This window comes from Panthera tigris, chromosome C1 (genome assembly GCF_018350195.1).
Source record: "Panthera tigris isolate Pti1 chromosome C1, P.tigris_Pti1_mat1.1, whole genome shotgun sequence".
Taxonomy (NCBI): domain Eukaryota; kingdom Metazoa; phylum Chordata; class Mammalia; order Carnivora; family Felidae; genus Panthera; species Panthera tigris.
The window spans coordinates 26,089,255-26,116,856 of NC_056667.1; the positions used below are offsets into that span (position 1 = coordinate 26,089,255).

General features: G+C 47.8%; 2 long non-coding RNA genes across 4 annotated transcripts; one reads left to right on the top strand and one right to left on the bottom strand.

Annotated features, from left to right (window-relative positions):
• Positions 1-466: 466 nt before the first annotated feature.
• Positions 467-17,981, bottom strand: LOC122241213. 3 transcript variants are annotated; one of them, XR_006221242.1, is made up of 5 exons: positions 17,659-17,981; positions 9,505-9,571; positions 6,770-6,824; positions 1,737-1,884; positions 467-1,107 (listed from the first exon to the last, which is right to left on the bottom strand). It is a non-coding gene; the product is annotated as an uncharacterized LOC122241213 (long non-coding RNA). The 3 variants fall into 3 exon arrangements; XR_006221243.1 differs by lacking the exon at positions 9,505-9,571; XR_006221244.1 differs by lacking the exons at positions 6,770-6,824; positions 9,505-9,571.
• A 112-nt stretch (positions 17,982-18,093) lies between these two features.
• On the top strand, positions 18,094-21,281 carry LOC122241167. Its single transcript, XR_006221163.1, has 3 exons — positions 18,094-18,204; positions 18,919-19,023; positions 20,599-21,281. It is a non-coding gene; the product is annotated as an uncharacterized LOC122241167 (long non-coding RNA).
• The last annotated feature ends 6,321 nt before the right edge of the window (positions 21,282-27,602 follow it).

Consider the following 27,602-nt stretch of genomic DNA (forward strand, 5'->3'; position numbering starts at 1 on the left):
CGATGCAAAGAGAAGTCAAGCTGATCACCTAAGCTATATCCTAACACCCCACCTTGACTGGGAATTGTTTGGCTGTAAGGGAAGAAGGCCCCACTCGTAAACTAAACTACAGGGAGCACAACTAACCCTCACAGGAACTGAAAGTTTGCATGGTAGAGTGCACTCATGGCCCCAAATCTTCACCTCTCATTTCCTCACCCTTTGCCATGTGACTTGCTTTGGCCATTGAGATCAGGATAAGAATCATGTGCCCAAAGCTGCCGCAAGCATGTGTGTGATTGGACTTGCTATCTTGTGCTTTTTAAAAAATGTTTATTTATTTTGAGAGAGAGAGAGAGCAGGGAAGGGGCAGAGAGAGAGAGGGAGAGAAAGAATCCAAAGCAAGCTCCACACTGTCAGCACAGAGCCTGATGTGGAGCTCGAACCCACGAACCCCAAGATCATGACCTGAGCTGAAATTAAGACTTGAACACTTAACCAACTGAGCCACCCAGGTTCCCCTATCTTGCACTTTGCCACTGCCATGAGAACAATATGCCTGGGCCAGCCCATTAGTCCCAGGGGAAAAATGAGAGACATTCAAAGCTGAGCCAGTATCAACTGAGCCCATCCCAGCTGACCAAGAGAAGCATAGGCTACATGAACACTTGGCCCTTGACACTGAGATTTTATGGTTGCTTGTTACACAGCATTTGGGGGCAATTGTTAACCAGCCATAGGTGTCAAGCAGGATTCTCCCCATTTCAGTTTCTGCTCTCAGATTCCTCATGGTCTTTTGTCTCTGCTTTTCTCTGCTCTTCTGCTTCATCTATTCTTCTCTGAAAGGTCAATTTCGTTGGTTTCTCTTCCTCTTACATGTGATTTCCTCATAGATTCCTGAGCTGGTTCTCAGGAATCTACCATCAGCCCTAGAATGTCTCTCAGCCTCAGACTGTGTCTTTTGTCAAATCTCAGGCACAAAGGACTTACCCACCTCTCCACTCCTCAGTGGAACTTGATAGCCAATCAGGAAGAAACACAAAGGAGCGTTCCATGTTTCCCAGGGGGTGCGGTGAAAGTGAAGGAGTACTGTTCCTTTCTGTGAGTCCCCCCTAGGGAAATGTCTTGCTGCAGTAATGAAAAACCAAAAAACAAGCTCCTTAGTAGGTCATTCTGTTATGCAAATAATCATCTGTCCTAGGGAGGGGAGCCTGCTAAGATTGTCCCCCTAGGTATGTTGGGTGGGGAGGGAGGGGCGGGAGATAAGTAGCTGAGATTAAGAGGACCAGGGAAACAGGCAGAAATAAGTGTGGCCCTGATGGACCAGCACTAGAAATGAGGGAGGAGCCCCGTTACATTTGGAGTGAACTTAGTGAGGCCCTAGAGGTGGACTCATATGGTGGGCACATCCCCAGACACAAGGACACCAGACAACACAACTAATTCTGAGTTCTACTCATGCTGATGGGTGACTCTGATTAAACAGGGCTACGTAAGTCAGGACAGGCAGATAAAGAGAAGGGTTCACAGACACCACAGAGCAGGCAGTGGCAGGGCCAGTGCATGGACACTTCTGGAGGCCAGGAGCCAAGGTGGTGCTGATCCTGAGGTAGGCGACTGGCTCAGTTCTGTGGTCTTGTAATCCCCTCCCTTGGGTGCCAGCCAATCTCAAGGGAGTTACACATGTAGAAAGGTGGATGGAACCAAGCGTTAGAGAAAAAAACAGAGAGACAGAGCCCCTGTTCGTGACCACATACATTAGCAGAGACATCCTGGAAAGTGCTGTGGAAAGTCCATAACCCAACAATCCTCTCCTGGGTGTAGAGCCTGAGAGGTTCCTGACCAGATTCCTGAGACACGTGCACCATGGCGACCATCCTGGTGCTGCTTCGGGTTAGCTAAAGCCTGGCAGAATGGGCAAGAGAAAGGCGGTAGGCACGCCTGAAGTTAACTATGTAAAAAGCAACAGGAATAGATCTTTAAAACATAGCGCAGAATGAAAAAAAATAAATAAGAAGAAACAGAACAAGATTTATGGCACAATACCATTAGTGTAAATTAAAAACACATACACACCACAAAACAACGTTATATTTTAACAAGGATCCATGAGGATGTTAGGCCATATATCAGACACACTGGAGTGAATACCGAGGGGAGGAGAAGGGACAGGCATGAGGACTCAGGATAAAGTAGGAAAAAGCCCATAAAACAAGAGAAGGCCTCGCACAGACTTTTTGTGATAATGAGTATCATAAACATAATTTCCATATCTGAGATCTGTTGTTTGTTTTTAATCTCAAGTGAGTCTACCGTGGGGCTATTTTGGGCTGGGACCATCTTAACACTAGCTGTTGGGATCCTGGGTGGGGGGTGGGGGTGGGGGTGGGGGGGTGGGTATGCAGCGCCACAAAGATTCCTGGCAGGGGCTCCACGGTCAGGTTGGGGAGGCAGGGAATGGAGGGGCTGTCGGCACAGGCTTTGGAATCACACAGTCCTGGGTTTTAGCCTTGACTTTGCCACATACCAGCCGTGTGACCTTGGACAAGTTGTGTGACCATTGGAAGGTTACTTCATTCTGCAAACTTCCATCTCCCCATTTATAAAATGGAAATAACAATATTGGGTGTGGAGGTCAAATGAGCTGATATCTACAAAGCACTTAGCACAGTGCTTGGCTTCATAAACAGCGGATCCTACTATCCTGGAGGGTTTTTTGTTTTTGTTTTTGTTTTTGTTTTAGGTTTATTTATTTATTTTGAGAGAGAGTACACAAGTGCGAGCAGGGGAGGGGCAGAGAGAGAAGGAGAGAGAGAATCCCAAGCAGGCTCTGTGCTGTTAGCACAGACCCTGACGCAGGGCTTGAAGCTACGAACCGTGAGGTCGTGACCTGAACCAAAATCAAGAGTCGGACATTTAACTGACTGAGCGACCAGAGATCCCTTCTCACCCAAACCCCACTAATTCTCAGAATCAAAAAAATAACTTCATTTCCATGTTTCTCAGTCAGCTGCTTTCTGATGGGAGGGGAGCTGGATCAGCAGCCCCTGAGACCTCTTACCGGAGCTGCATCGAGTGCCTGGGGCAAGGCTGGGGGTCTGCTGGAAGCTTCCGGGGTGGGGGGGGGCGCTGAGCAGACCTGCAGGCTGCATTCCAGGAGCACACAGGCCAGGCCAGCTGGGGGCGGGGCATAAAAATCAGCAGCTCAGAGCATGGGGTGGGGGGAGGGCAGAGGGGATGGGAGGACGCTGTGACCTCAAGAGAGAGAAAGGTCAGGTGGAATGGAGACCCAGAAGCCCTTCTTACTGCTCCGTTTCTGCCCATGCAGAGTCCCCACCCTAGCCCCAGTCTTAAAGCTAGTGCCCTGCACTGGACCGCTCCCCTTTGAAGCTTTCTTCCTCCAAATAAGGTCACAATTTGTGTTTTCCCCATGTTGGTGGAAACCTGACTACAGCTTTCTTTGAAGGAAGACAGGACCCTTGCCCTCTGGGCATTTCGCTCCACACTGTGTAAATGCTGTATGCGTTTTACATCAAAGCCTCAGACATCTATGTGCATTCCTTATGTGGGGGTCCTCCTCCTTCTTGGCATAAGCTCCCCTGGGAAGTACGATCCAGCCTCTCTGGAAATCTCTTGGGCTAGAGGCCTGCCTGAAATCCTGTCTGGCTTTTTCTTTCATTTCCCAATATGCCCTCAATCATGCAGTCTTGTTGTAAATACTCCCCTACTCATCTGCTTCTCTCCACTCCCTGTGCCTTGACTACAGTGTAAGCCATCATCTTCTTTACCTTGGACCATGACCAAGGTTCCTCCTGCACCTCCCCATCCCCATCCCCTGGCTGCCTTCTCCCATCAATTCCCCGTGCGGCTCCAAGAATAATATCTCTCTAATGTAAATATGACTATGTCAGTCCCTCGCACAAAAGTTTTCAGTGTCTTCCCATAACCTGAGGACAGGATCCAAACCCCTTAACACGTGGTACAGGGCTCTGCACCAAGCACCCCCTGTCAAGGTCTACCATGTCACTCCAACCTCCTATGACTGCCCCAGCCACACTGCATGCCCATTACAGCCTTAGCGCTCCAAACCCTCTCCTGCCCCTGGACTTCACCCATGGTTGTCCCTCCTCATTCTTTACCTGGCTAACTTCTACTTGCTTTTAAAGGCTAATTTCACTTCTTCCAGGAAGTCTGCCCTGATGATCCAAGTCTATACTAAGGGTCCCGTGTGAATTGAATTGTGTCCCCTAAACTATATTCAAATCCTGAAATCCCCAGTACCTATGAATGTGACCTTATTTGGAAAGAGTCTTTGTAGATATAATCAAGTTAAGATGAGGTCACATGAGAGTGAGATGAGCCCCTAATTCAATGAGTGGCATCCTTGGAAGAAGAGGGTAAGATGGACATTGACACAGAAGGAGATGCCATGCAGTGATGGAGGCAGAGACGTGGCTGGGAGCCTACGACACCAGGGATTACCAGCAACCACCAGACGCTAAAGAGGCACACAAAAGGATCCTCCCCTAGAGCCTTCCCAGGGAGCACGGCCCGGCCAGCACCTTGATTTTGAGCTATACACTTCTGCTGTGTTAAACTCCCAAATGGTGGCAATTTGTGACAGCGGTCCTAGGAAACTAATGCAGGCTCCAGCTAGGTGCTCCCAGAGCTGGTGCGCCCTCTCACCAGAGGATATGCCCTTTATGCTTTTATGGGATTGCTTGCCTGCTCCAAATTAGTCAGTAAGCTCCTTAAGGACAGGGACCTTGTTTGACTTGCTCATCGCTGGAGCCCCAGCACACAGTAAGGAGGTATGTACTACATACATACTATGTGAGTGGGTGAAGAATGCACGAACCTGCAAGAGGGCGAAAAGGCTGGGGCCACAAAAACGTGGACATGGTGGGAGTGGGAGGTGGCGGGCAGGTCAGGAAGTCTTCCCGCGAGTCCAGGGAGTGCTGGACCCAGATGGGGCCTGCAGGAGGCAGCAGAGTCTCCGTGCTTCGTGCAGACAGGAGGCTGGACCACATCTGGGGCATTCTGGGGCAGTTCGCACCAGACCAAAGGTGTGGTCCTTGGTATGGGAGAAAAAGGCCATCCCGCAGGCCTGTGGAGGTGTCTCCACTGGTACCTCTGAGAGGCAAAAGCTCAGGCCAAGGGAGCTGGCAGCAGGGCTGTGTTTCAGTGTTTAACAGGGTTTCCAAAGAGGGGAACAGCCAGCCAGCTGTTCTTGGAATGAAGGAACTGAGCTGTGACCACAGGGCCCAGCCTCACTCCTTGGGTCCCAGCACGGCCACTTGCTAGAGAAGCACCCCCACACCCACACCACAACAAGCCCTGCTCTAGGGGGGCAAAGCAAGCCGGCTCAGTCCCCACCACCTCTCTTCTCTGTGTCTGCTGCCCTGCCCACATGAAGCTGCTTCAGTTCCTGGCTCGGTCCGTCTGAGGCTGCTCCCAGCATCCACCTGGCCTTCTTTCCTCCCTGGTGCATTGACCCCCAGGATGGGTGCTTAACAAACCCACACTGAGAGTTCATTTGGCACACACTCTCTCAGCCCCACACCCTTCCTCCTGATCTGCACATCCTGTCTCCTGGCTTGTCCTACCACCCAACCCCCTGATGATGCAGAGGCTTCTCAGTGCAAATGCAAAGAGACAGTTTGGTACAGAGAAGGGGATTCCTGACATTTGACACATCTTCCTAAATGGCATGTGTGACCCAGCCCTAGTTGCGAGCAGGTGGGGGTTAGTGGGGGCTGGTGCGGTGGGACAGAGGAACTGAGTGGGTTCCTGCAGAGCTCAGGGCAACCTTCTGAGGTAGGAGAAGAGGGTCTTCCTGGTAAGTAAAGATGGCTGTGATTCTTCTGCTCACAAGTCCAGGGACATGGAGCAAGTTCAAGTGCAGCCTTGGTTTTTAAGGATTCTGGCCTAAAGGGGAGGGGCGAGCGGTGGTTTCCAGAGTTCTAGGCAGTGTTTGGGTGCATTGCATTTACTAGAAGATACAGGAAATGTCTGAAAGCAGGGTCCAGCTTCAGCAGAGGAGCCACCAGGATCTGGAAGAGGGCCAGCATCCCAGGAGGTCCGAAAGCTACTTTCCCAGATTGCCAAGAAAGGGCCCTTTCCTCCTAAGAGAAGGCCAGTCCCCACTCTTGTCACCCAAATGGGGAGAGTCCTCTCCCATGGTCAATTACTGTTGATGTCTTTTGTGAGCTATGTGTGTGTGCACACACCTGCACTACATTTTTCACATCTCTTGGCAAGTTAGTTGCTCCAGGTTTTGGAGCCATGAAGGGTTATTCTGAAGGGCAGTGAGAGAATCTAGAGTGAAGGAGATGATACCCAAACCCAGGCTATAAAATGGGGGAAGGGAGGAAGGGAGGACAAATATGGCAAGACCATCATTTCCAGCACCGGGGAGCCTGCCCTGCCAGTGAGGTTTTAGGGCAGCCACTGCATCTCCGGGGTCTTGGGTCTGGCATGTGTCATTTTAAAGGCTGCCTCAATCTGTGCAGCCTGAGCAAGGGCCAGGCAGAGTTACAAATGACAGGAAAAGGTATGTTGCACGCATCAGGTGTGTGCTTGTTTATATATTTCGCTAGGGCCTCAAGTCCATTTCCATCAGGAAGCAAACTGAATTCTGCAGAATTCTTTGCCTGGAGGCAGAGGGCAGGCAGCCTAGGGATGAGATTTTGGATAATAAGCCCCTGATAAAAGAAACGGCATCAAAGCTTCAGGGTTGGTCAAGTCTGGTGTATTGTAGGTGCCCAGTAAATAGTACTGAAATGCATACCTCTCCTCTTTCACAGACATTTGCCGACTCTAGTTTCCCGGCCTTGAGCTGACCCCTGTGGAGAATGGGTATTGGAATCGATGTTTAGGATGAGGGTAGAGAAGTGGTTTTTGCATTTGGCAAATGGTCCAATCCCAAAAATGCCCTAATCTGCTCTGCTATGACTACTCCTTGTTAGACACCCATCTGGTTGACAATTGTCAGACTGACTTGCAAACAACAGATGGGGAGTGACTCCCACAGGAGAGCTAAGAATGCAGAGCAAGAGACCCAGGACTTGATGAGTTGCTCCCTGGAGCTGGGGGTGGGGGGCAGGGGATGTGGGCGACTCACACACTACTGATTCCCTCTCCCCTTCCTCAACAATCAGAGTTTATTAGGACAGGAAATGTAAAGAGAAGCTCCTTCCCTAAAACGTGAGAATCATCTATGGCCTGATTCTGCACTCTGTCCATGAATTAGTGATTCTGAAAGGTGCCCCCAAAGAAGGAGGATTTAGAAGGACCAAGAGATCCACCTTTTTTTCACAATGGCCTTGTGCTGTTGGCACACTTGTTCCCAAAGTCATGCTGACTTTGAGCAGGCCTTGTCCAGCTGGTCTGCATACCCAACTCAGGGCACTACGGAGTAGTGGGCATAATATAGGTGTTTGGTTGCTCAAAAAGTTGGAAGTATGACTATGCCATTTACTCTTTGAGTAGGGTCTAAAACTCTCTGAGCTTCAGTTTCCTTATCTGTAAAATGGGTACTATTGGACCCCCGCTCTCTGGGGCCGTAATGAACCTTAAATGAGGAAACGTACGTAACACACCGAGCACAGTGCCTGGCCCTGTGTAGAAGCTCAGGACATTCTAGCTAGAATTGTTACTATTTTCTAGATGAGAAATCAAACCTTAATGAGTGAACCCTTTTGATCATAGGTAATAGAAACTAACTCAAACTAGCTTTATCAAAATTGAGAATTTGTTGGTTTTATATAACTGGAAGTCTGGGGACTCCAGGTCTTGACAAATGACGTTGTCACCATCATTGCCATTTTCCTCTGAATCTTCTCCATCCTCTCCATAGCTTTCCTCATGCCCTTTTTCTCTCTCCTACTATTTTCTGAACATTTGCTTCATTGTTACCTTAGTCAAAGGAGCCTCCATGACGAATGGCTTGGAGTTGCACTCTGGCTGTGGGTAACCTCAGGTTTACCTCATCCCAGTTACCCAACCCCACAGTAAAGAGGGAAACTTATCTCTTCTGTTGCCCATATGTTAGATCCAAAGGAAGAAGACTGGGTCACTCAGCTTGGGTCACTTGCCCATTCTTGGGCCAAATGTCATGGCGGGGCTTGTGGGGATGGAAGTACAAACGGAAATTTGACCATCCAGGCCTGGACCAATTGTCCATTCCTGTGGCCAGGGGGCTAGAGGTCTGACTGGCATCCCCACCAGGCAGTTTTCCAAAGGAAGGCATGGTAAACTAAAAGGGTCAAAATTTCTTTGGCATGCCTACCATTGAGAGGTGGAGATTATTTCCCTTTCCCTTGAATCCGGACTATTTTTAGTAATCTTCACACCTAGCGTGGAGCCCCCGCAGGGCTTGAGCTCAAGACCTTGAGATCAAGACCTCAGCTGAGGTCAAGAATCGACACTTAACGAACTGAGTCACCCAGGTGCCCCATAATCCAGACTATTTTTGGCTTGTTTTGACTAATAAGATGCTTTTATTAGTCCGCTAATAAGCAGACATAGTGCTGCTTTACTACAAGGCTGGGCTTAACACACCCACAATTTCTGCTTTCATGTACCAGGATGTTCCCGCCAGGAGCCCAGCAACAGTGCTACAAGACACCTACACCACATAGAGGGGCTGTGTGGAAGAGAGCGAGGTGCTCGGGCACCAGCCCCTGTGAGCACCCAGCTCCCAGCCAGAACCACCTACGAGCATGTGAGTGAGCCACCTTAGACCTCCCCACCCAATCAGGCCTCAGGTGACTAAAGCCCAGCCAATACCAGGAGGACAGGAGCCACCCAGCTGAGCCCAGTCAACCCATAGAATTGTGAGAGACAACAAATCATGGTGTTTTTAAGCTGCTAAGTTTTATAAGGATTTGTTATACAGCAACTGGTGAGTGAAAAGATGATGCGGTTATAAGGGAGAAAGGAACACAGAGTAGACAAAAACAGTAGGTGTCCATTACTTCTGGTAAAGAAAACCAAGAACCTATCCTTCCCAGTCCCATCGCCCCTGAGGGTGAAACCCTGATAGCAGAACGATGGGGTCATCTGTTTAGGCAGGGCATTCCTTTTTTTTTTTTTAATTTGTTTTAATGTTTATTTATTATTGAGAGACACAGAGAGAGAGAGACAGAACATGAGCATGGGAGGGGCAGAGACAGGAGGAGACACAGAATCTGAAGCAGGCTGAGCTGTCAGCACAGAGCCCAACGTGGGGCTCGAACTCACAAACCGCGATATCGTGACCTGAGCTGAAGTCAGATGCTTAACCGACTGAGCCACCCAGGCGCCCCCTAGGCATGGCATTCCTTAATGGGGGCAGCAAACTGTGGCTGATTCCCAGGGCAATAAGGAGGCACAGACTTGCTTCAAAGTCATGTTCACTCAAGTCCCAAGTCTGCACTCTTTCTGCTATTCCAGTGGCCCAGAAGATCCACAGACAGAGACTCTGAGCAGTTCTGAGCAGCTCCTACCTTGTGGTGAACGCAAGAGGAAAATGGAGTATCTTACCTGAGACCCCAGAGAACGTCAAGACTGAAAGACCGTACGAAGCGGAGAACAAAGCCAAAGTTGAATTCTGAAACACACAGAGAGGGATGGGAGGAGCCACCAAATTGCAGGGAGCAGGTGTGAGTACCACTGGCCAGGGACCAGGCTCTGAGATCAAAAGGCTGAAAGCACGAGGGAGGTGGATCCAGCCAGCCCAGTGTCCAGTTTGTGGCCATGTCCCCTCACTGCTGGGCTGACACAACGCCTCCCCCCTGTTTGTACACTACTGGCCACCCCATATAGAGGTCACACGCGCTCAGGCTAGGCACCTGACTCCCAAGACACGACATGCTTCCAAATTCATTCCTTATGAGACCTTGTGGGTTAGAAAGATGAGATGCTTGCATCAGGCTGGGGATTGTCATATTGAGTTAAATTTGATCATGCTAGTAAAAGGATTTGTATTTTTGTACCAGCAAATGGATACCTCCAGAATTAGCAAACAAAAAAATGACTGGAAATAAATTCATCCAACGCAGTCTGTCGAGTTATAAGCAGGAGGGAGTCTGGGATGACTCCTGCATGTCAGGAGGGTATGACATGAAGTCAGTGTTGGCAAACGCTGGCATGGGAGAAGTTGCTGACACTGGATAAAGTCCCCACTATGAGCCACAGGTCACCCTTGTATACAGTCAGCCAGCAGCCTACTGTCTGTGCCCTCATGCCACGGCCTTCCTACTTCTCTTTAGACTTAGATATATCCCTGCAGGGTGTGGCCCCCTCAGGCCCAAGCCCATCCTGACCCAAGCCAGCCTGGGTGAGAATCCCAGTGGATCCAGGCTTAGCCACACTGCTGTCAGCCCAGGATCTCGTATGCTTAGAATGGATTTTGAAGCCCACTGCTCCTGCTACATGCTCAGAATGTGACGATTACCCCCATACTGGGGCTTGACCTAGACACAGAGAAGTCCCCTGTTAACACATGCCCCTCTATCATCCAAAAAACAAAATCGCTCCATGCTGGGCATCGGTCGAGATGCACTGGGGCATGCAAAGGACACTGCTGAGACCCAAGGCAGAGGCCAGTGTGCCAGCCAGGCACACAGGCTGAGGAGGAGGAAAGCCTGGTTCCATGAACACAGGAGGCCCAGGAACACAGCCTGAGTCCGGGCCTCTCTGGCTGGTGGAACCAACCCGGGAGCCAGAGGGGTCAGCATGGGCTCAGGGGCGGTGTGGATATTGCTGTTGATGGGTCAGGACCCCTGTTCATGGAAAGGGGGAGCTGTGGTTCCCAGTGGGGACTTCAGTGGTTGCAGCCACCCCACCCCTCCAGGTGTTTGCTGATACTCCTTTGCTGTCCCAGCAGAGACTCCTTACCCTCTTATTGGATTGACTGGGTTTTTTTAAAATCCAGTAATCCTTTCCTGTGTTCCCTCCAATGCTGTTTATTGTGTAGCAGGAAGATGGAAATCTATTTACTAATCTGTTCAATTTTAACTCAATGCTGCCATCATCCTGGGAGGGGCGGGGAAGGTTGGGGCTGATGTGGAATCCTGGGGGGAGCACAATGAGAGCCCAGCTGAGTCAACCTCCAAAGTAACTTTAACACAGTACGGTTGGGTTTCTGTTTTTTCAAAAAGCAATTGAAATAGCGAAGGTAGGATTTTTAAAGGGAAGGTGCCACTAGCATTTTCTCCGTCTCAATAGCTGCATTGTGGGACTTCTGCCTGAATAATCTGGCTAATTGCTTCAGTTCCCTGCTTTGCTCAGGCTGGCTGAGGAGGGGGCCTCCTGCTGGGTCTTCAAGGGGCCAAAGGAGGGGAAGGAATCTTCTTCTCTTGTCAGAGCTACAATCAGTGGACAAATGATGAGTCTACCAACAGCTACCCCCTTACACATCACTTGCCATAGATTTCCCCCAAACCACCAGCTGTGTGGGTGCCAGAGTCTATGGGAACACACTGCGTGGCCACCAGCTGGCGTGACACATCAGTCATTTGGGTTCAGGAGTTGGCAGCCTGCGACCAGAAGGCAAGACATTTGCTGAGGGTGGGGCCACCCAAGGACTGGAGCATACCCGTGGCCAGCCAGACCCAGAGTGGCCCAAGTGTCGTTAGGCCACCAGCTCTTCACCAGGGCCCAGGACTCACAGCACCTCAGCCTACACTGTGCATATTGGTGGGTCAGGACTTCACCTCCCTGCTGTCCCCATGGCCAAAGCCCTTCGAGCAGCCTGACCTCCAGGCTGTATCCTGGTCTCCACCGGGAGGAGTCCAGGGACCTCCCCTTTTGCCCTGTGTGGCCACCATGCCCACTCTGACCTGTGGTCAGGTCCATGGCCAGAGCTTTGCCCCACCTAATGCCCAGGGTAGACAGGAGCCGGCAATGGGCACTTGTCAGGTCCAAGTGCAGAGCCCCTCTGGACCCTTGCACCTGACAAGGACATTTGCATGATGACTCCTTATGGACACCTGTCTCTGGCCTTGGCCCTCTGTCACAGGGACACCATTCTGGCCCTTGCTCCCAGGCTCCAAAACCATGCACAAGAGAAACCCCTCCTTTCCAGTCTGCCCAAAGGACTTCCTGGCTGAGCTTATTTTCTATCTGCTTCCCCATTAGAAAAGAGGGTATGAACTTTTTGCAAAGAAACCGTCCCTTCACCAACTCCTGCTTGACCCAGCACCGCCTATTTTTTGCATCAAGATGATGAAGTCCGCTCCCTTGGCTGGGAGTCTCACTATCCTCACTGACATCTAAAGAAATGACCGGGCGGCATTGGGGGGGCGGGGTGAGTTGCTCCTGACTGCTGGCTCCTTGACCCAAATAGGAATGCCTTTGAAGGGTCCCGACCTCCCTGTTCACTGACGGCATCAGGCTGTCATCTTAGGTGTGGCGGAGTTAGTAGAGACGGGAAGGTGCTCGACTCCGTGGGGGGGGGGGGGGGGGGGGGGGAGGGTCTACCTGGCACTGAAGTGCCAGTGAGGTTGGCACCCAGGTCTACACAGGCCACAGGTGTGTGTGCTGAGCCATCCGTTTATAGAGCTCGTGGATGCCCTGAGTGGAAACGCTCCTGATTTCAATCACAGATCACATCCGCACCAGATAAAACCAGCTTGCTAAATTGGGTTTCCTGCACCATCCTGATGTGTGTCCTGGCATATAAAATCAGTCGCTTAAAGGCAAATCAATGAGCCAGATGAGGTCTCCAGGCTCAGGAATTAGGCTCAGTGCCTCTGCCTCGATTTTTCAGATTCCAATTTAACTAACATTTATTGAGCAACTATATTTGCCAAGTGATGAGCTCAGTGCTTCCACATATGCTATTTTATGAACAGTTATAAAAGCTCTGCAAGGGAGTAATATTATGGCCACAGTAAAGAGGAGGATAAGTGACGGCCTCAAGGTCACCCAGCTGTCAGTGGCAGAGCTGTGGTTAGAGCTGGGAACTTTTCCATCATTTCATCGCTACCCAAGACTGATTTACAGGATGGAGTCCGTACTTCTCATCAGGGCTGTGGCTTCAGCTGACACAAGAGCTCCGGAGTGAAAAGTGTGCATCGTGAAGCTCAGCTCCTGAGGCCAAACTGTCCGCACTCACCTTGGAACCAGGCATCCAGCTGGCAGAGTGTTCCCCTAGTGGTGACCATGAGGAGGGACTGGCTCCTTTGGGGACAGACCAAGGCGCTAACCCAGAGCTGCTGCTGCTTGTGGCTCAACATCTCTGGACTTCGGTTTTCTCACCCTGAGGAGGGAGGGCTTATATCCATTCCACCAGGGCTATTGGAGGATCGCACTGTAAACCTTCGGGCAGACAGTCTCACGGCAACGTGAGCTGCATGAGGGCAGAGAATCTGCCTGCTTTGTTCAGAGCTATAGCTCTAGGTCAGTGCTGGCACATAGGCGCTCGGTAAACACTGGTGGCATGAATGAACTCCGTGATGCTGGTTCCCTTCCGTGCTCCTCCCCGCTGTGAATAGACATGTTCTACAACGGTTTGGTACGTGCCTTGTGCCCAAGACACAAGGGGCTCGGCTCAAGGCTTTGTGGAGTTTTCCACACACAACCGGGAACAGCCCCTCACACGCAGCAGGCCGTGGCCACCTCATTTCCTTTCCCTCACTGTCACCCTCCACACGACACTGCACAAGCCCCAAGCCCCCACCCTCTACATCAGAGTTTTTAAAAAGCGTGACTTACAATTTTTTTTTTTTACTTTGGCAAACAAGGGTATTTTTTAAAAAATCTACGATCGCCATCATTTCATGGACATTTTAACAGCAAAACTAGAGGACATATCAGAATAAACGACAGTCCTTTCTAAGAACAAACAGCTGGCAAACTTAGATTAACGTATCTTCCCCAAAGGTTGGGCTTTACACTTTTTTTGGGGTGCAGAACAGTGATAGTGTGGAATTTTATTTTATGATGTCACATGGCAGTTTTTTTTCCTTGATATAAATTTGTCAATTTGAGGATCTATATGTCACTATACTCATAGTGACAGCAATGGCAATAGAAAACATTCAATGAGTACTACTTGTGGGCCATATGCTCAATAATTTTCAAGCCTTAACTCCTTAAGATACAGCCCGTGAGGTGGAATGATTGGCCTCAATACCCAGATGGGGAAACTAAGGCTCCTGCCTTCTCCCTGATGGAGGCAAGCTGTATGTGGCTTCACGAGGGCTACAGGAAGGGGACCTCCCAGTTTACACCCATCACAGTGCATCCTGGAGTACAGATCGGCCAACCCAGCACAGTCAGGAATGTATCAGGGAAGCAAGCCACTGCCAGGTGACTTATCCCAGCCCGACAAGAATCTACAGATGGCACCTGGGACCCACAGCCCTAAATCACCATCTACCAACAAAAAGCAAGGCACGTGACAGATCTTTTCAGGACCTTCAGAACATGATACCTCAAGGCCCAAGTTCCTCACAACGTCGAAGTATCACTCCGAGGTATCCCGAGGTAAAAGCTAATATTTATTAAAGAAAAGCTGGTCTAATCTCTAGTAAAGGTATCACAATGGCTTTATTGATTTTTTTTTAAAGAAAAGTTACATTTTAAAAAGAAAAATGCCAATTTCACAAGCAACCTCCAGCCAGATTCCTGGCCCTTTGGGATAGCTCACAGCAATTCTGGTTTAAAAAAAAAAAAGAAGAGAGAGAAAGAGAAAAAATCTTGAAAAAAGGGCTTTTCATACAGACATACAAGAAAGTAAATAAAATCGATTGAAAATACTAACAGAGAGCCATTCATTTTGTTAAGTGTTATAAAAATGCCAAAAGTGCATCCTCTTCCCAGGCTCTAGGGCTTAGGATGTTTCCTTTTCTGAAAACTGACATCTGTAAGGAAGAAAATACAAATAAAGAGAAAAATGATGAACACCATTTTTTTTTTGAAGGCTCTGAGTGATCACGGAAATGCAAGGATGTAATCTCATTAACTATATAGCCAGGGTCTCATTTTCTCACTGTCTCAGGTGCTGGGGCATAGGAGTTGTGACCTCTTTGTAGAGAATCTTCTGGAAGAAACAGTGCCCTAACTGGGACTCAAGGTGGTATCCTGTGACTAAGATTCTCAACTAGTCAAAATACCTGGGCTCTATGTACCAGTCTGGGTCTCAACAGAAAATAGGTGGCACACTCAGTTTGGATAAGTGAAGAGAGTTTTCAAAGGGGTGGGCAGGGTGCAGGGACACCATAAAAGATGGTGTAGGACCTCAGCCCTGAAGGGATGAGGGGAGGAGAGATGTACAGGAATCTGGAGACAGAAAGAGCTGTGGTTTTCTTTCATGGTGTCAGCTAGCTCAAGGTAACCCCACAAAGAGAGAAGCAGGGGAAAACAGTATCCTCCCTTACTTTCCTCCTTCCCTGGGATCTACTGGTGTTCCCTGTTGGCCAAACCCAACTGGAAATCAGAAGACAAAAACCTTCTTGGCCCATACCCATACCCAGAGCAAAGAGCTGGGAATCTTGGGGCAGAGTATCTTCATTCATTGGAGCTTTGATTTATATAAGAGTTGAAGGGGTCAGATATTAACTAGACCCAGAAATACATACTTGAAAATGGATATGTAATTTTCATTTAAATAGAAGTTACAGTAAAACCTTGAATTGAGAGTAACTTGTTCTGCGAGTGTTCTGCAAGACAAGCAAACATTTCTAATAAATTGTAACTTGATAAATGAGCAATGTCTTGCAATATGAGTAGTACGTGATGCCAAATGTCACGCGATCACAAGTGAGCCAAAGCTTCTCTCTCTCTCTCTCTCTCTCTCTCTCTTTTGCTGCAGGATTCTGGGTGATCATCTCCCATGCTCAGATGCTTGGTCTCAGGCCATGGCATTCAGCAGAAATCAGTGATTTTTCAGAATGTTGGAAGGTGCCCACACCTGACGCTAGTGTATTTTTTGTCACTTCAAAGCACCTATGGACAACAGTCCTTTGCTTTTCCATACAAGACTAAGCTTAGGAATACTTTGTTTCATTCTAGGTCAGGCTACCTGCTGATGTAGACCCTTTCCTCTGCTACCTTATTGCCAGTTACACTAAATACAGTAGATGACAAGAGTTTATTAACACTGTACTATAGTCAACATCCATGAGAGCATGTACATGGCCCCCATCCATTGAGCCAATAGGTAGCTCATTAGTGATTCCATTAGTGACAGTGAAAGTGGTCCTACACAATAACCCTCCTCTCTTGTCTCCCTCACACCAGCCATGAAGGTTTTCAAAGGTAAGTGCAAGTTAATTTGTTTATTTTTCTTTGTATTTTGTATTTACTTTCCTATTTTATATTATATTACAGCATTGTAATCATTTTTATATGAATATTTTTGGGTTGTGGAACAAATCATCTCAGTTTCCATTATTTCTTATGGGGAAATTTGCTTTGATATACAAGTATTTTGCATTCCAAGCATGTTTCCAGAATGACTTATGCTCACAAACCAAGGTTTTACTGTATTTAAAATGTAGCTATTTCTGGTTAAATTCAGAGAGGGTACTTTGGATCTGGTATGGTACCCAACAATGTCCTCAAACCCAGCCCTGGATAAAATTTATCCAAGTGCCTCAAAAAAATGGCCAGTTGGGCCTATGAGTTCAAGTCCAGTAGAAATGTTAGAACATAAAGGGAACTCGCACCACTGAGAGTTAGATGGGCATTCATATAGCAGTCAGAGGGGACGCATAGGAGCCTGATGACTAAGGTCATGATGGGGCTAATATCACTTAAACGCAAAGGCTGTAGTGGGAAAAACTTCACAGCCATTAAGGAGAATGTATGGGCCCCAGAGACTTTCTGGGGGGGGACAGGAGGGATATGGGAGTGTTCAATTTAAAAAAGGGAAACCTCACTAAAGTGGACTGAGGAGGCTAGAAGGGAAGTCTGTAAGGGGGAGCCCGACCACTGAATGCCAATTACAGGAAAAATTGTCCATTACAGACCCTAACAGAGGAATTTCGACAGGAAAGAATCATGAAATACAGGCCCAACTGGGAAAGCTATACACAGTATCTTCAATAAGAAATTGACTGTCCCTGTAATTCAGCTGGTGAGAAACCATCATCACCCTGAACTCTTGCTTTCTTCCATTGGGCTTTTATTCAAAACAACCCCTCTCAAGTTCTTTCTTCTCCACAAAGTAATAGTGTTCCTGTCCTTTGTTTATTGGACTTGCCTATGGTATTGCCCCAGCTTGCTTGTCCAGTACTGTAATTCTTTGCTATTCCCAAATGAGCCCATCTTTTGCTGGTCAGACAACTGGGAGCTTTATTTTTAAGGTTAACAAGAGTTTAGGGAACCAGACAATCCATCGGCGGGAGCTCATGGCCAAGCTCATGCTCCACACCCACCCCCCCCCCCCCCACCGACTCCACGCACACTCATGTGCACACACACGCACTGATGCTGCCCTATTGGTCTGACCTTGCCAGAAGCTATGAGAAATCTACCAGTGACCTGACCACGTGTCCTGCTGTCACTAACTTCAGGGAAATTTGACTGCAGTCATGGAGATTTCAATGCCCCTGGTCCCAATTTCACAGCCTTCCTCTCTCACTCCTCAAGCCCCTTTGCCCACAGCTCGCCCTGGCCTCCCGTGGAGACCTCCCAATAAACTGGCAGCCTTGTTTGATCATCTCAAAAACAACTAAACACACATACTGTGGGCCACATGCTCTCGCTTCTGCGCCAACAGTGCTCCAGGTGGATCGTTATTGCCACATGTGAGATGAGAAAACCGAGGCGCGGAGTAACGGAGCAAATCTGACTGCAGCAACAGGTCCTTTATGATCCCAAGCTCCCATTAAGATCAGAAGAGGAAGTTCCTCTGGGCTTTGTCGTTCAGAGCTCCCGGTCAAATTATGTGCAGTGGAGAGGCGGCACGCTGCTCCCAAATTGCCGAATGGCAGAGCAGAATTTTGCACCCTCGTCTTTACATGTCTTCCACAGACTGCCTCAATCAGATGGGAATGGTACTTCTAAGAGACAAGTAAAGAAGGGGATGCTCCTGCGCCTGCCTTTTGAGGAGCAAAGCGGCAGCCCTCTCTGACAGCACAATGTTCCATTGTTCCTTTCAACTCAGGGACGGAGCTGACAGGTCCCCAGAAACTGTGCCTCCCCCATCCTTCCACACCCCTTGAGAGTGCGCCCGGGAAGAAAGAGGCCAGCTCCAATAGGGGTGGGGGGTGCACCGAAGAAGTCCTGAAGGTCAGGCTTAATGAAGGGCAGATGGGTGGGGCTGGGTGCCCCAGAACCAGACTGAGACAAGGATTAGGTGGCTTACGTGGGGCGTGATTCCGGGTGAAAGAGTTGGGAGTAACCCAGGGAAGGAAAGGAAGCCAACACGCTTTCTGACGTGAGCACCTGGGTCTCAGCCCCTCAGGAAGGCCCTGGGAGACTGTGTGGAACACGCCTTGGAACAGAAAGTGAGCGTTGAGCTACTCATCCTCTCCAGTGACTGCTTGAAGGCTGTTCCCAAGGGTGGGAACTCCCCAGCCATCCTGCCCCACCCCCACCCCCACCTCCCGCCAAGCATGCTCCGACTAGAGAACACCCTCAGGGAGAGGGCTTGCAGTTGCAATCTGTTACCAGGAAGAGGATGGTGACTGCAGAGGACAAGGACAGGGCCTCCACTATGTCTGCCACCCCGGGGAGACTCCATTCTAGTATCAGTATTTCCAGGTCAGGAGAAGTGAGGGCAGAGGAAGATGGAGAGTACATGGTGGGACTGTGTCCATTCGGGCAGGATATTGTTCTCTTCACCATCTCTGCACCTATGTCCTCATCAGTTCGGTGAGGCTGATCACATTCTCTGTCCCGTGCAGTTGGTGTGGAATCACATGAGTTAATATGTGTGAAGCACTCAGGACAGTGGCAGAGTAAGTGCTCTCACTAAATGACTCTGCTTTGCCTGGTCCACAGGGTTGAGAACATATTGGAAGCCCCATTCCCATCCATGATGTAGAGACTGGAATTGCTTTTAATGCTTTTATCCTGGCACAAGAACCCCAGGAGACTCCTTCCTCAGTAAGTTGGGCAGACCTCAAGCCCTGAAACAGGCCTCACCACCTAGATACCTCCTGGTCACTTGCCTTCCTGTAACCTCCAGTCCTGTTGAGTGGTCTGCCTCTAAGGCCAGCTTCTGCTTTGTTGTTCTTCCCCGGGTTTACGTCTTCCCCTGAGGCAGGAGCTTTGCTCTGCACCCCTGCCTTCTGGCCTGATGGGCAGACCCTGAGCTCTACCAGCCCCTCTGCTGGAGGGGTTGAAGGTGGACCTTAAATCCCACTCCCTGGCTATGCTGGGGTCCTGCTCCAAGGAGATAGCTGCACTCTCATCTTCCCTTTGCTGGGGTGAGACCTCAGAGGGTCAAGGTCCTGAGACACCCTTGGCAGCACCAGGGTATGCCTTCCTGAGCCACCCACCCAAATGGGATGGGGGAGGGAGCCCAGCATGAGCATCTGAGCACCATCAGCCTTGTCCTCTGATCCCATGACCAAAGCCCCCAACTACACAGAGGCTACGTGTGGACTCTGTTTCTGACACCCCAGGTCCTGAAGACCCTTTGGCAACACCAGGAGCTCCCTCCAGCCTCTTGTGAGTCATACTTGACGAGGACCAGCTCTGCTCCTGGCACACGGGCCACCTCTGCTTTGCCTCCTGCATTGTCACAGCCCTGAGCCTGCCTGAGTTAGTCCTCTCCTTAGGGCGTTGTGGCTACCAGTAGTGGCTCTTCCCAGGACAGGGGTGTGGCAGGGAGGTGCACCTGGGTCACCATCAGAAAACATTGTGTCCATCTTAGTGGCCCTTTTCCTACTCAGATTCTAGAATACAGGTTTGCTGATGTTAGTCTTCTTTGGAAATGCATTCACATTTGCTGGGACATGATAATGGACAGAAATTGCTGCAAAATTGACTGTTGGGGAAATGTAAGGGTGACAGATTCTCTTAGGGGCACGTGGCCAACAACAGGCAGTGCCCATACTCGATGCATTTAGCATCTTTATTAAGGATCTGGTTGAAGGAACATGAACAGTGTGGTTCATCATCTTTTTTTAACTTTAAAAATTTTTCACAAATAATTTATGTTTATTACAGAAAAAGCAGATGGGCCAAAGGAAAATTAAGAAAAATGACTCTCCATCCCACTATTCGGAAATAACCACTCTTTTTCACATTTTGGTGCAAATCTGCAATACCTACATGTGCATATATAAATATGTGTCAAGCTGAAATTCTGGACCTAAGGCTTTTTTTTTTTTAAATCTTGATGTTTAAAGCTTTGATAAAACAGTTTTTGGTCCAGAAAGTGATACAGACTAGCATTGACCTTAGGAGTAAACTGTTTATTTGGGAAAAACCCTTTGAACAAAACATTAAGCAAATTCCTCCCTCCTGCAGCTCTAGGGGAATGAACTGATATTGAACTATTGTACTTGATGCCGTTGTCCATTTGGAGGCCATTAGACAGGGCCCGCCCAGTTCACTGAAGGAGAAATGAGCATTTGTGCTGTCAGCCAGGAAAGAATAATCCTGGGAAAGCAAGAGAGGCCCAGACAGGTGAGCCTCAGACAGGGAGAAGAATATCTTTTTTCTTCTCCCTAGGTCCTAAAACAACCAGGACCTCGGAAGCCTGGACATCACAGAGACTTCTGGCAGAGACAAAGATGGCCTCCAGCTTGGTTGAGGTGGCAGCAAGGCAGTGAGAGTCCATAGGGGTGCCCAAGGAGGGGTCTGGGGGAAATCAAAAGCAGTCATTTCTTCTGGGACTTGTCAGTTTTGCTTGGAGGGGTGGTTCCCTTTGGTTATCCCCAAATTTAGTGAAAAGGCAGAGACCAGTGCTAGCTGTGCCACGTAACTAAGGGAAGAGCTCTTCCGGGCTGGAGTTAGAATGGTAAAAGAAGAGCAATGCTGGTCCTCTGAAGGCCAGCCTGGAGGTACCAGCAGGGTCTGGCAGAAGATCACCAGTCCCAGATACAGGACGCTGAGCCTGTCTCCTGGAGCTTGCAGGGAAGCAGAGGCAGGGCAATGCATGCAGACCGTGCCCTGGGGGACTCTCAGAAAGGACCACATGACCCTCTGAGGGAGGCTCTGTTCCTGACATCAGGCAAAACCAAGATGTGGAGCCTAGTCATTTACAGTATTAGCTGAAATATGTTCTTACCAGCTGGTGAAGTCTGAGACATTCTATTTGTAGACATGTACTCTACCTGCTCTCCTGACATTAGGCAAAACCAAGATATGGAGCCTAGTCATTTACAGTATTAGCTGAAATATATTCTCACAAGCTGGTGAAGTCTGAGACATTCTATTTGTAGACATGTACTGTCTACCTGCTTTTTTGAAATGGGCTTCCCCACCACCACCTCAACAATATATTGTGTGAAACTGTCCATATCAGTAGATATGGACAGTGTCACTTTAATAGATGAATCATGTTCCTCTTCACACATGTATTTACTATAATTTATTTAAACATCCCTTTTTGTTGAAGCAACTTGAAAGCAGAGTGGTTCTGAGATAAGCAAGGCAGGGATGTGGAGAAAGGTGAGCACTGGCCTTTCAAATCACTGCACTGGCAGTGATTTGGAGCTCCTGGGGCAGTGTCCATTTGGCTTGTCCTCAGAGTCAGGCTTCTGTACTCATGTATCCACTCTCAGCCATGCTGATAGTGCTCTGATACTGCCCATGCTGGTTTGCAGCTAGAGACTATGCCACTTTTTCCTTGGCTTCTTCTCAGAGAAGAAAAGGATCAGAAAAAAGTGGCGTGCCATAACATCTCTATAAACCCCATCCGTGTTGAAGGCTTTCAGTTGAAGATGGTGGATGGAACGTAGTGTTTATGTCCTCTACTTCTCCGGGGTCCACTGAAAAATAACAGTGATAAAATCTTTTAAAGGATAAAGAGAATTGGGGAAAGAACAGCAACAAGCAAGAGATTTCAACAATTTTTAGAGGATGCAAAGCAGAAGGAGGGGTGGTAACTGTTTTTTTCAGAGAGGAAGAAGTGACACCTGCAAGTCCTTCTAGAGAGAAGACAGCTCATGTGCTCTGCCCAAGGGCCCCTGGAGAGGTCAGGGCTTGGAGGCACTGGGTACCATGGAGAGCAGAGGTGAAGCTCAGGGCTGCACACAGAGACCCAAGTGGATACACTGGGCGAATAGACTCTCCAGTAAGATGTGAGGAGTCTGCACACTTTTCAGTTTCCTCCTTCCTAACAGAACCCTGCCTTGTTAGATCAATCTGTCTTGCACACAGCATGTGCTTCAAGGGGAGACCTAATCCCAGGTAGGTCAATCAGATGAGACCTGATTGGCCTGAGCCAGTTAGCACAGAACGGTTCACGTGGGCTCCAAGAGTGGCCTGTTGATGCAGGATGACCCCATCAGAGAAAAAAAAGCACTAGCAGAGAGATTTTCTCTCACTTTCTTCAGTTGGATATTGAAGTATATAACAAAAAGAGTGCTTCTCAAACTTTCATGTGCATTGAATCACATGGGGATCTTATTAAAATGCAGATTCTGATTAGTAGGTCTGGGAACTAGCTTTGGATTCTGCATTTATGACAGGCTTTTAGGTGATACTAATATTGCTGGTCCAAGGACCATGCTTTGAGTAGTAAAGGCATAGCTCATTTCCTTGTGGCACGATATTCTGGTCATGAAGGGAACCAGCTCATTTGAATCAGATGTTGAGAAGAGCAAGGTGAAGAGCCTGAAAAACCTAAATCCTGGATGGAATCATTGAACTACTGATCCATACCATATCTAAAGCACTCCCTACTTTTGAACTTCTAGTTATATGGAATAACATTTTTGCTTAAGGTAGTATAAGTCAAGGCTCTATCCATTACAGCTATACCCTGGAGGTGGTGAGGAGAAGATTATTCTCTAAAGAAGGAAATGGGAGAGGATAGGATTCAGAGGCATTGAGTGTAGGGGAAGGGGAGGCTGGGAACCAGGTACAACACTGAAAACAGGAAGTAATTAACAGCCTGTGCATGAATGAGGCATGAAGGAACTTTCAGAGTGGCAGAAATATAAAAATTCATTCAACATACAATGGAGATTTTTACATTTTACTATGCATAAATTATACCTCAATAAAAAATATTTTTTAAAGCTGCACATGGATATTTTGGCCCCTTCCCATGCCCCATGTCCAACCTTTTAGATGCCAGAACATGAGAACCAGGCAAGGGATTGAAAGGTTCTTTTCTGGGTAAGTGGAATGGCCCCAAAGAGAAGACTCACACATTGTCATTTGAGACTTTCCAAAAGGAACAGTTTGGCATCTGATCACCCTATGGTGAAAACCTACCAGTTGTTAATCCTTCTGCCCAGCCCCACACACAGAGATTTCAGTCATCTATTTAATACCTATTTCATGATTACTAGACTCTTGAAAAAATGCACCAACATAAAAAAAAAGCATTAAAAAAAACCTTGACAATTCTGATATCAAAACTAGTGTGGGAAGAACTGAAGAAAGTAGAGATAATGCAGGACTCAGAAGAAAAATTAAAAATGAAAGAATTAGTACACTTAGACCCACAAGAGAAGACACTTCTTTCATTAAAGAATAGGGTTTAGTAAGAAAGGAACAATTAAGGAATAAGAAAGAACTGTTAGAAATTAAGAATAGGGTAGAAAAAATACAATAATCTAGTAAAAGATTTGGAGGAAAAAGATAATGAAATTGATTACAGCACAGAACAAAAAGAGATGGAAAATGTGGAAGAAAATGCAAGAGCCTTAGATAACCCATCAGCAAATCCAATATCTGACAAAGAGAAAAATTAGAAAGAGAGAACAGAGAAAGGAAATGGTCAAAGAATTGAGTTAAGAATATTTCCTGGAACTAGACTACATTTTCTACCTCAGGGCTTATATAAATTTGGGGGACATCAGGGGTAAGAAATAAATCCTAAAAGATTCCAAAGAGAAAAAAAATTATGCAAAAGATAGATAATCAGAATGTCATTTAACTTCCCAAGCATAGAATTGAAAGCTAGAAGACAATGAAACAATGAATGCAATAACATTTTGAAATAAATACTACTTTTAGTCTTGAATTTTATATTCAGCCAAACTAGAAATAGTGTGAGGACAAAATAAAAATATTTTCAAACATAAAAGCTTGGAAAAAATTACTTTTCATGCATCCTTTCTTAAGAAGCTCTTAGAGGGTGTGTTGCAGCAAAATTAGGGAGTAGTTCAAGAAAGAGGAAGATGAACAATTAAAAAATGGTAGATCCAACCCAAGACAGGAGTAAAGGAAATCCCTGGAGGATAGCTGTACAGGAGGTCTACAAATTAACCAGCACAATTGGAAGATAGAGGAAAGAATTCCCTACAATGGAGGTCTCCAGGAATAAAAAGGGGCATAATAAAATATGTGATATGATGGAATTTTTATAAACACTAATGCTATGCGGATGACAGGTCTGATTGATTTTTTTAACTTTAAAGATATAAATGTAGAAAAGGATGCAAGGGAATACTAGGCAATTATAAACTCTAAGGAAAAACAAAAACTTCAAGAAGGAAAATATAATTGCAATAAACTCTGATCATTACCTAAGTGAAAATGATGATAGGACTAAATGCTACGATGGGGTTGGGGGATAAGATAGGGAGAGCTTCTGTAAGAAAGCTACATTATCCCAACCCACAAATCATGAAATAGAAGTACAGGCATAAATGTAGAGGTAGAGAATTAAAGTTAAGGAAATATGCAGAAGAGTTGTAAATGACCTCCTCTGGGGAGAATAGTTCAGCGACTGCTCTTATTCATTATAAGCCTTTTGTTATTTGATTTATTTTTAACTATATGAACATATTGTTTAAAATTTTTTTTAGAAATTAGAAAATATCTTTAAAGTTGATGAATGAATGAATGAATGAACGAATGAATGAGAAGATCACCAGGCACATGTCAGAGATTGGGGTTCTGTTTTGGTCCCTCCACTAACCAACTGAGTGGCCATGAGTAAGGCATTGAATCTCTGAGGTTTAGTGCAACACAGAAACTCTAGGCTTTCTTCCATGTCTCAATGACCTGAAGGCCCATCAGAGTCAGACAGGCCTGTACCCCAGACCTGGTGTCATCTCTGGGTCACCAGACCCCAGTCTCTCTTCCCATCCCCCAGCCTCTGCTTCTGCAACATGGAGGTAATGATACCACCTTCAAAGAAGGCATCAAGGGGGTCACACGTGGGGCTGTGCCCATCATAGGGCCTTGTAAGTGTTCAGTAGATGTCAAGGACTTGACATGTGGACTAGAGGGAGATTAGATCAAAACAGGCAAGATAGGGTCAGGCAAGCTGTGATGCCAGGCAAGACAAGTCAGATGTTGGCTGGTTATGACACCTGTAATGGCTCCTACTCCCTCCCTTCTGGGGACTTCTCTTGTGACCGTGACTGAGCCCAAGGATCCTCCACTAAGTGGCCAGAGCAGAGGATGGGCCTGATAGCATGGAGTTCCTTGGGCTATATGTGCCCCAGAACTGCCTAAACTCAGAGGAAAATTTTCCCCAGCCCCTTCATTTTTATAATCAGCATATGCTTAACACGGTCAAAAAGATTTTCCTTTCTGAAAGTTCAGTCTGTGATTTCCATGCCCCCAGTGGCCTCTGGGATCCCGTTTGCTCAGGTGAGAGTGCTCTTTTCAAGCTGTCAGTAGGGGAAAGATGACAAGGCTTTAATGAAGTCAAGCCATCATTTTTTCATGGCACATGAAGCTGCAGGCTCAGCTGGGGAGGGAACATGGAGATGGTTCCTTTGGCCTGCTCTCTTCTCTGACCCTCCCCCACTACACCCTGTCCTCAGCATTGCTCAGGAGCCACTCCACATAAACAAGCCAGTGCTGCAGGGTTCCCTGAGGCCACTGGCTGGACTGCTAAGGAGGGCACTGAGGTCTGATGCCATTAATCACCCAGACACACACTTGCGGATTCTTGGCTCAGCTGGGAGCTCCCTCCCCTCCCTGCCCCCAGGAGAATGAATCTGTCGATTTTCTTCCTATGATTCAACAGGCAGCTAATATTAATAGGGTTTAAATCATTGAGACTCCCAGAAGTCAGGTTTCTGCTGGTTTTCCTACAAATGAGCCACCAAATTTAACCAGAAATGCTTTCTATTTAAATAAAGACTACGCATCCATTTGGAAAAATATATTTCAAGGTCTAGTTAATATCTGATCTCCTGAACTCCTCCCACAGTCCTGTATAATTCAAAAGCCCCAGTGAAAGGAGATACTCATCTGCTGATATGTATTCACATCCCTGAAAGGGGAAAAAAGGCTCCTTTCATACAGAGGATTGCTTTAGCTACAGCTGTGAACATCTTTGAAAAATCTGCCACCTGTGTGGCATGGGGAGAAAATGCAAAGCATTAGGCTATGACCCCAATCTTCCTAAGGGAACCCAATGATATCCTAGTTGGTGATGTAGGCCAGTGGTTCCTAAACTTCAGCCTGCATTGGAGTCACCTGGAGAGTTTATTAAAACACAGATTGCTGGGACCCAACTCCAGAGTTTCTGATTCAGTAGGTGTGGGATGGGCCCCAAGAATCTACATTTGTAACAAATTCCCAAGTGATGATGATGCTCCCGGTCTGGGGACCACACTTGAGAAGCAGTGTCCTGGATCTTCCTGAATGGTTACACCAGGAATTCCCTCTGAGGGGACTCTGTTGCCAGTCTCCCCCTTCCCACCCTCCCTCCCCACCCTGCTGTCCCTCTTACCCAACCAACCCCTACACCCCCCCCTCCCGGGCCCAACCAGTTGATTGTGAAAGTCTCCCTTGAGCTGGTCCTGGGCAAAGCTGGGAACTAATGAAGAACTCCAGCCTCTCCCTTGCAGGCTGAGCTTCTGCTGAACTTGGCCCTGCGTCGGCAGAATCTAGTGGCCTGAGATGAGCCCAGGGCATGTGCCTGCCCAGTGAGTCACAGCTTTCCCAGCCTCTGCAGAGTGGGTCAGCCCAAATAGCACCTCAGTCCCCTTGCCACGGGAGCCCTGTTTCCTATCCCATAACACTTGATGGAGGTCCAAGCCCTTACCCACTCTTCCCCTTACCAAGGGCTTAGAGCTGGTATCTTGCCTTCCTGTCCCCTCAGACAGGGGCTGAGCAATGCTCCCTCTGGATGAGAAACGCTGTACCTGTCTGACCTAAAGGGCTGTCATCACACACACATCCACCCCATCCCACAGTGAACTCCTCTGGGAAATAACACCTTTAACATTGCCTTGGTCATAACTGAGATTCCCATGGCAGTTTTGATCCCTGGCACCCTTTTGAGGGGTAGCAAACTTCAGATCAGTAACTCTACTCCCAACCTTGCTCTGCCTGGCATCCCAACTACCTCTGCTTCCCCATGGCAGACTCCCATCTACTTCTTCCCACCACTGGCAACATCTTGATTATGACACCTATAACTACTCCTCCTCCTTCCCTTCTGGAGGCTTCTCTCCTGACAGTGACCATGACCAAGGACCTTCTAATAAGTAGCTTCAGTCACAATTCCATGATTTCTTAGCCCAGCTTGCAGAAGCTGCCTGATTTGCTAGCCACCTTTACCATGGCTGATACTGAGTTGTAGCTGCAAG